The sequence below is a fragment of the Tachypleus tridentatus genome, unplaced genomic scaffold, assembly GCF_004210375.1.
Source record: "Tachypleus tridentatus isolate NWPU-2018 unplaced genomic scaffold, ASM421037v1 Hic_cluster_2, whole genome shotgun sequence".
NCBI lineage: Eukaryota > Metazoa > Arthropoda > Merostomata > Xiphosura > Limulidae > Tachypleus > Tachypleus tridentatus.
This window is the reverse complement of record NW_027467782.1, coordinates 21,989,605-21,996,996: the sequence shown is the minus strand read 5'-3', so window position 1 is coordinate 21,996,996 and position 7,392 is coordinate 21,989,605.

Here is a 7,392-nt window from a genome sequence, read left to right as displayed (position 1 = left end):
TTTTCAATCTTGAATATGCAGAGAAGAAGAAGGCAAAGAGAAGAACAAAGAAGACAATATATGGAACAGGTACTCAGCTGTGAGAATTTGCTACTTTAAAACTTGTTTCATAAATTGTTGCACCAACTCTCTAATTATTAATGGAGTGTGCTAGAGTATAGATTATCATGCCATATGATTTGATCCTACTGTCTATCTCTCTAACTCTTAATGGAGTATGTAAGAGTATTTTACCATACCATATGATTTGATCCTACTGTCTGACTCTCTAACTATTAATGGAGTATGTTAGAGTATAGATTACCATACCATATGATTCTACCTACTGTTTAACTCTCTAACTATTAATGGAGTATGTTAAAATATAGATTACCATACTGTATGATTTTATCCTACTGTTTAACTCTTTAACTATTAATGGAGTATGTTAGAGCATAGATTACCATGCCATATGATTTGATACTGCTGTTTAACTCTCTAATTACCGATGGAGTATGTTAGAGTATAGATTACTATACCATAATATTTTATCCTAATGATTAAGATAAGATTGAAAGAAAAAAGACATTTAAGTTATAAAGTTTTGCCACAATACCAGTGTTATCTTCCCAAAAGCTCACCATCACTAGAAATAATTGTGTAATAGGAGAGAAAGGCATTTTTTTTTCTTTATAAGGAAGTTATGAAATAACTGTGTAAAAAGATGCTACACTTTTGATAAAGCGTTTTTAGAAATTTCCATGTAGTGTACCATCTTCGTTACTATCTTTATAGACACAAGTTTTACTATCTGGTTAATCCAACGGCATTGAGATCTTTAACAGAATAACAACCATAAAGAGTTCAGGAATTTGACCATCCTACTAAAAGAGATCAATAGTGAAGGGATTTTAACGTTTTGTCAACATGACGAGGGGCGTGATTATCATTTTCATGTGAGACCTTCTCATCACATGAAACATTACACCGTATTCTCATGCTGCTCTACCGTTTGTCAATATGTAATTTGGATTATCGTTACAAATGTCCCGTGTTACTCTCCACAGTTCAGCTAAGCCTTTTAATTAACTTTCTCAGTTTTTATATAAGCCTATTCAGCGTAAAACATGTTAATTGTGAAATACAAACCATTGTTGTGAATATTTCATTGATCCATTTTTCTCTATCCCACCAAGCAAAATGTCTTTCATCCGTACTAAATAATTCGATATAGAATGCACCTGCTAAAAGTACACGTTTCTAACTTTGGTCATCTCGTTGTGTGTGTTTCAACGTCCACTTAAAACATTTCATCCTGTCACCTGTTGTCAGTGGTAGTTTTGTAGTGGCTATACACCCACTTGGATTACTTCGTACTAAATGTTTATCTTACTGTTGTCAATATTACCTTCATCCTTGTATTTCAGTGTGGATTAAACTATCAACAGTTCCACGAAAAGCTTGCTATTTCTCTGTGCCAACCACATTGTAATTATCCTGTTAAAGACCGCCCTTCAGTTTCTGTTAAAGTTTGATCTCTACTCTCTACTGGTTCGTTATCAAGTGAAACTATCTTTCCTTCTATTTTATAACACACTACAATTGTAATCTGCTTTTTTGTGAGATTATACAGGGTGTTCGGAAAGTCACTGTGCGGTTTTGAAAGCAGCGATAACAGCATTCATTCAGTCTATTTCAAGCCAGCAACTGATAGCGGTGTTTAGAAACAAAATAAGAAGGATCCAAGCCTGTATTGATGCCAACGGGAGTCACTTTCAACATTTTTTGCAATTATCATTCATATTTACCTCCTATTCGGTATTGAAACATGTCTGTTAATAAATATATAAGTGCACAATGACTTTCCGAACACCCTGTATTTCTAATAAATATTGTGCTGTGTGTCATCGTAGGTTTCTGTTTTGTCTCAGATATTTCTATAAATCTCTGAAATCTATAAAATATAAATTTTATGTAAATTTGTAACTCCCGCGTGAGCCCAGCATGGCCAGGTGATTAAGGCACTCGACTCGTAATCTGAAGATCGTGGGTTCGAATCCCCATCACACCAAACATGCTCGCCCTTTCAGTCGTGAGGACGTTATAATGTGACGGTCAATCCCACTATTCGTTGGAAAAAGAATAGTTGAAGAGTTGGCGGTGGGTGGTGATGACTAGCTGCCTTTTCTCTAGTCTTACACTGCTAAATTAGAGATGGCTAGCGCAGATAGCCCTCTTGTAGCTTTGCGCGAAATTCGAAAGAAACCAAAGCTCCCGCGTGAGTTGACAACGAACACATTTTTGGCTATTTCTGTTTTCAGATTTCATCATTATTACGTATATTATATATAGATAGTTTATAAATATATTTAATACTTCCCATTTTTGTGACGTTTATGAATTATAATGAAGGTTCTGATGAAACGAAACAACGGTGTTATCGTTTAGACGAAATCTGTGAAAAACAAAACAGTTTTGATAGCGTCGTACAGTGTTTAAAAATTACATATTTTTTTATCTTCTAAGTAACCAGAAACTTCCATCAAATGAAGTCATCATCATGAAGGTGGATCCTACATTCTCGTCGACTGTCAAACTTTTTTTTTTTTTTACTTTAGATATGTGACAATTTGTCAAATGTATTTTGTAGCTATATTGAAACCAATGTTACAATTATGGACACGTCAAGTAACAAGGAAAGACTAAATTCTCAAAAGAAATCAGATAAAAAGAATATTATTGTTTTAAAATTACTCTTATAAATTTTATGTAATAATTTGAATATTTTAAAATGCAAAGAATTATTTATTATTAAAATTGTGTAATGTACGTAGAATAAAGAAATCAAATTATGATGTTTTGGGGAATATTTATCACTTTTTAACCACGTTAAATCCAAGTTAAACAGTGCTACAAGTTATATGTCTCGTCTTTCAAACATTGGAACGTATTATGTACAATTACAAACGTACTGACCGATAAGAGCCAGCTGAACTGTAGCGTGACCAAACTCCACTAACGAGTTAAAAGTTACCAAAAATGAATAACCCAACATCTTGTTTAGTAGCCGTAATAGACAACTTAGAGAGATAGTTTGAGTTCAGTCGTAGTAAAGTGATTAAGAACAATTAATTCCAGTATTTATTTTGTTGATCGAAACTCCGGAAAAACTTGGTACTTACCAGAATTATACGAAAAGCGAGAGTACTGCTAATCGCCTGTAAGTTAGTCACTTCTTGGCCACTAGGCTATAAGAGAGAACACTTCTTAGCTACTACTTTTCAAGACAGAACAATTTTTGGATACTAGGTTATAAAACAGAATACTTCTTGGCCATTAGGATACAAGACAGAACACTTTTTCTCCACTAGTTTACAAGATAGAAAATAGAATGGATATATACTTCCGAATCTCATACCAGAAAACTTTTAAAGTGGTGGTGGTGGTGGTGAAAGAGAACCTGGTATTCTTTTTTTTATAATTTAATACATGATGTATGGCTTACAGAACGCTGTGAGGTTGGTAAAAGAAAGTGTCTATGATGTACTTTTTGACAGTCAGTATTCTTTAGGATGACATATACAGTTGTTAACAATAGCAGGATGAAGTTAGAAAGAAGAGGTAAATTATTGGATTTTGCGCAAAGCTACTTGAGAATTATCTGCACTAAATGCCTCTAATTTAGAAATAATAGACTAGAGGAAAGACACTTAGTCAACTTACCGCCAACTCTTAGGCTTCTCTTTTATCAATGAATAGTGGAATTAAAAGGGTGAAAGGGCGAAATGTTTGATCATAGGGTTCGAACCCCGATCTGCATATTGTGAGTGGAGCCTCCTAACCATAACACCATTGCTTGCTTAGAATAGTAAGGAAGGATACTTTGCCTCCTCCAAGTTTCATTAAAGCATAGGAACAGTTGGCTGTAGCTGCATTCAACCTCTCTTAGATTGGTGAGAACATTATCACTCTCATAGGTTGGATCATAGGTTATCATCCATTTAGTGGATGGAACAAGTCAAAATGAACAAATCAACATCCAAACAGTTTGGCCTAAGACATATAATTATGCCGTATCTCTAGAGGGAGAAGTCTCATCTGAAATAACTTTATCAGCAAAGGGAAATTCAGGAGTTTACGAAATACTGAGATAAGGTAAAAACACACAGAATGTTGTACAGATATCGATGTCAAAACTCAAACAAAATAGTGAAATGCACAGCTGAAGACTAACTCGCTTCCATTAATAACACAACCAATTTTCGTAATATCGTCCTTCCAGTAGCAGTATGATTGCAAATAAGAAGACGTGATCCCTGGCAGTTTAAACATAAAGGTTCACAATTACTGCTATCATAGTTATTATTTCCGTAGCAAACACAGGTTAAAGCTACGTAATATAAAGTATTCTAATAACCACATTAATGGTATATTATTTGAAGTGGGTTTTTAAAAACCTGACTTAATGTTTTCAGAATAATAGGAAGAAAACAAACTGAAAATAATGGTACTGGTTGGTGTGCATCAGTTTATCTAACACCCTTGTCCTGTGGCTTGGACCATACTGGACCTAAAAAACGAGCTTTGATGTTTCAATAACAACAATGTCTATTGATGACAGTTTTTCAACACATTTATGGAGTTCCCCTAAGTCCTATTGAATAAATAATGATATCATTTTACCCAATAAGGATTGAAGTTTTGTCCAACAAAGAAGAAGAATTTGAAACTTGAAACAGATCGTAAACAAGATAAGACAGTATTCATAAAAATGAGATATAATTTGGTACCGACTGACTCACCCACCATGGAGTCTTACAAGCTGACATGCTACACTGTCGTATTTAAAAAATGCAGCAATATTGGGATATAATGATCTCTACACGCAAACACAAATTCCAGACATAACGTCCTCAACATCCATCAAAGACATTTGACATTGACACTCAGTAGACCAACCAACTGATTTTTAGGAAGTCACTTCATAACTTTCCGTCTGAACGAATTAAAAGTTTTAAGTGGTATGTTGCAGTGACCCAGTTATCATTCTACTGTCAGGACCCTTTTAAGCTATATGTAACTAATAATTAACTAAATAATTTGCTTACTACGCTATTTGAGCTGTACTGGTAATAATTATGTAAAGAGTGAATAAAATTAAAATATTAGATATTTTTTCTAATGACACTGATATAAATGTAAGTGTTACCTCTAGAACAGTACAATACGTATGGCCTCAGTCGATGTTTTGTTGTCCCGAACCCACTGCTTAGATGGAATAACCAAACGAAAACGCTAGAAGGCTTGAGGAGATTGTCCTTACGAATGCACCCAAATTCAAATCATTTGACAAAAGTTTGTGACAGCTTCTTTAGTCGTGAATAGGGAAGTGGTATCAATATATAGCATGTTCAGTGAAGTAAGTACTACACATCTCAGTCAATGATGTTACATAGTATCCTGACAAGTACAACATAATCTTGTTCATCGTGTCAGCTTTCAAAGACAAGACCTGTTGGACAGAGTTTCATAATCCAAACAAACTGAGATCCCAGACATGTAGAAAATGTAAGGGAATAAGAAATGGGAGGAAATTCTCTCTCAATCATGTCTCGACCAGCTAGATGTCCAGATACAAACATTTTAAGAGACTGTATATACCAATATGAAACTGGAAATTTCAAGCAGCAACCTGAGAATTTAGCTGATTTATGTGGTATAACAGTTTGAAGTAACAATTAACAAAGATACATTAATGGACTTATGTTATTCGTAAGAACAAAATGTACTGATGGGTTTAAAACAAATATAAAATTAGTACATTATAGAACGTATCTACTTTTTGTTTGTATTTATTGTAAGAGTGACAAGCTGTACATTTAAATGCAACTATTAATTCTTTTTTACTCATCAGTGTGAATAACCTGCACATTTCCAAATTATTTCCACTGTTGTATGTCCCATAAGCAGTATAACAGTATACATAGTTATAAAATTTATTATTATCATTTCATGAATAGGTTTTTAGCACATTTTTTCTCAACATCATTAATATGGAATCTGCAAGTCAAGTACAAAAAAGAAAAAAAACGTTCTCATTACATAAAACTACTTTAAAACATGAATTGCAATATATTTCTTAATATCCGTTTTTTTTCTTTGTCACAATCCACAGCCAAGAATTGACAAATCGTGAGATATATTTAAAATATGTATAATATGTCTTTTTGGCTTCTGCTGGCTTTGTTTCGTTGAGTCTCAAGTGCAAGCTTGTTAGCATAACGAAGGAAATTGTAAAGAAGTTTATGCCAAAGCCCAGGGCTAGTTAGTTAAGCCGGATGGTTTCCTCTGGGGATCTCAACACCTTGACTTCTGGTTAACAAGCATAAAAGAGCGGAATTTTTCCCACGATCATACTCTCCAAACACAACCAACGTAGGAGCCTGAAATATGATAAAAACTATTGTTAATTTTCTAGAAGAATAACAATAAACACTAGACGTGTCTGTAGAGAGAGGGGTAGATAATCTTGATTTCCAGAAGACAAACAATAAACACTAGACGTGTGTGTAGAGAGAGGGGGAGATAATCTTGATTTCTAGAAGAATAACAATAAACACTAGACGTGTGTGAAGAGAGAGGGTGAGATAATCTTGATTTCCATATCTTCTTTTACATGTTTATTAGATGCTACATTCTACTTTCAGATAGACATAGTTTATATGAAGAAGTGGCCCGGCATGGTCTAGCGCGTTAAGGCGTGCGTTTCGTAATCTGAGGGTCGCGGGTTCGCGCCCGAGTCGTGCCAAAAATGCTCGCCCTCTCAGCCGTGGGGACGTTATAATGTAACGGTCAATCCCACTATTCGTTAGTACCAAGAGTTGGTGGTGGGAAGTGATGACTAGCTGCTGGACTTCCATCTAGTCTTACACTACTAAATTAGGGATGGCTCGGTGCAGTGGGCTTACAACCTGTTCACTTAAATACTTGTTCATGAAACCGCAAGAGATTGCAGCCCTATGTTCCTTGATGGAATCGAGTGGGTAAATAGATAGACATAAAGAAGAAATAGTAACATTTTTAAGACAGATCTAAAAGTTTATTATATTTATTTATAACTCGCTATAAAATATATTAAATAATAAGATACCTTCCTCTCATGGCTTAGCTGGAAGACTCACAACTTAAAAAGAAAAAATTCGGGTTTTGATACTAGCGATGAATAGCTCACTGTGTAGCTTTGTACACAATATCATACAAAAAATATTAAAATACATAGATGAATAGCTTTACTTTATCACAACTGACAAAAACTGAAATATTCAGCCTTTTCAAATATGTTTAAAAAATAAGATAAATTCAGTAAATAAATAAATTATTTATCTTTCTTAATAATTTAACTGATGAAATTTC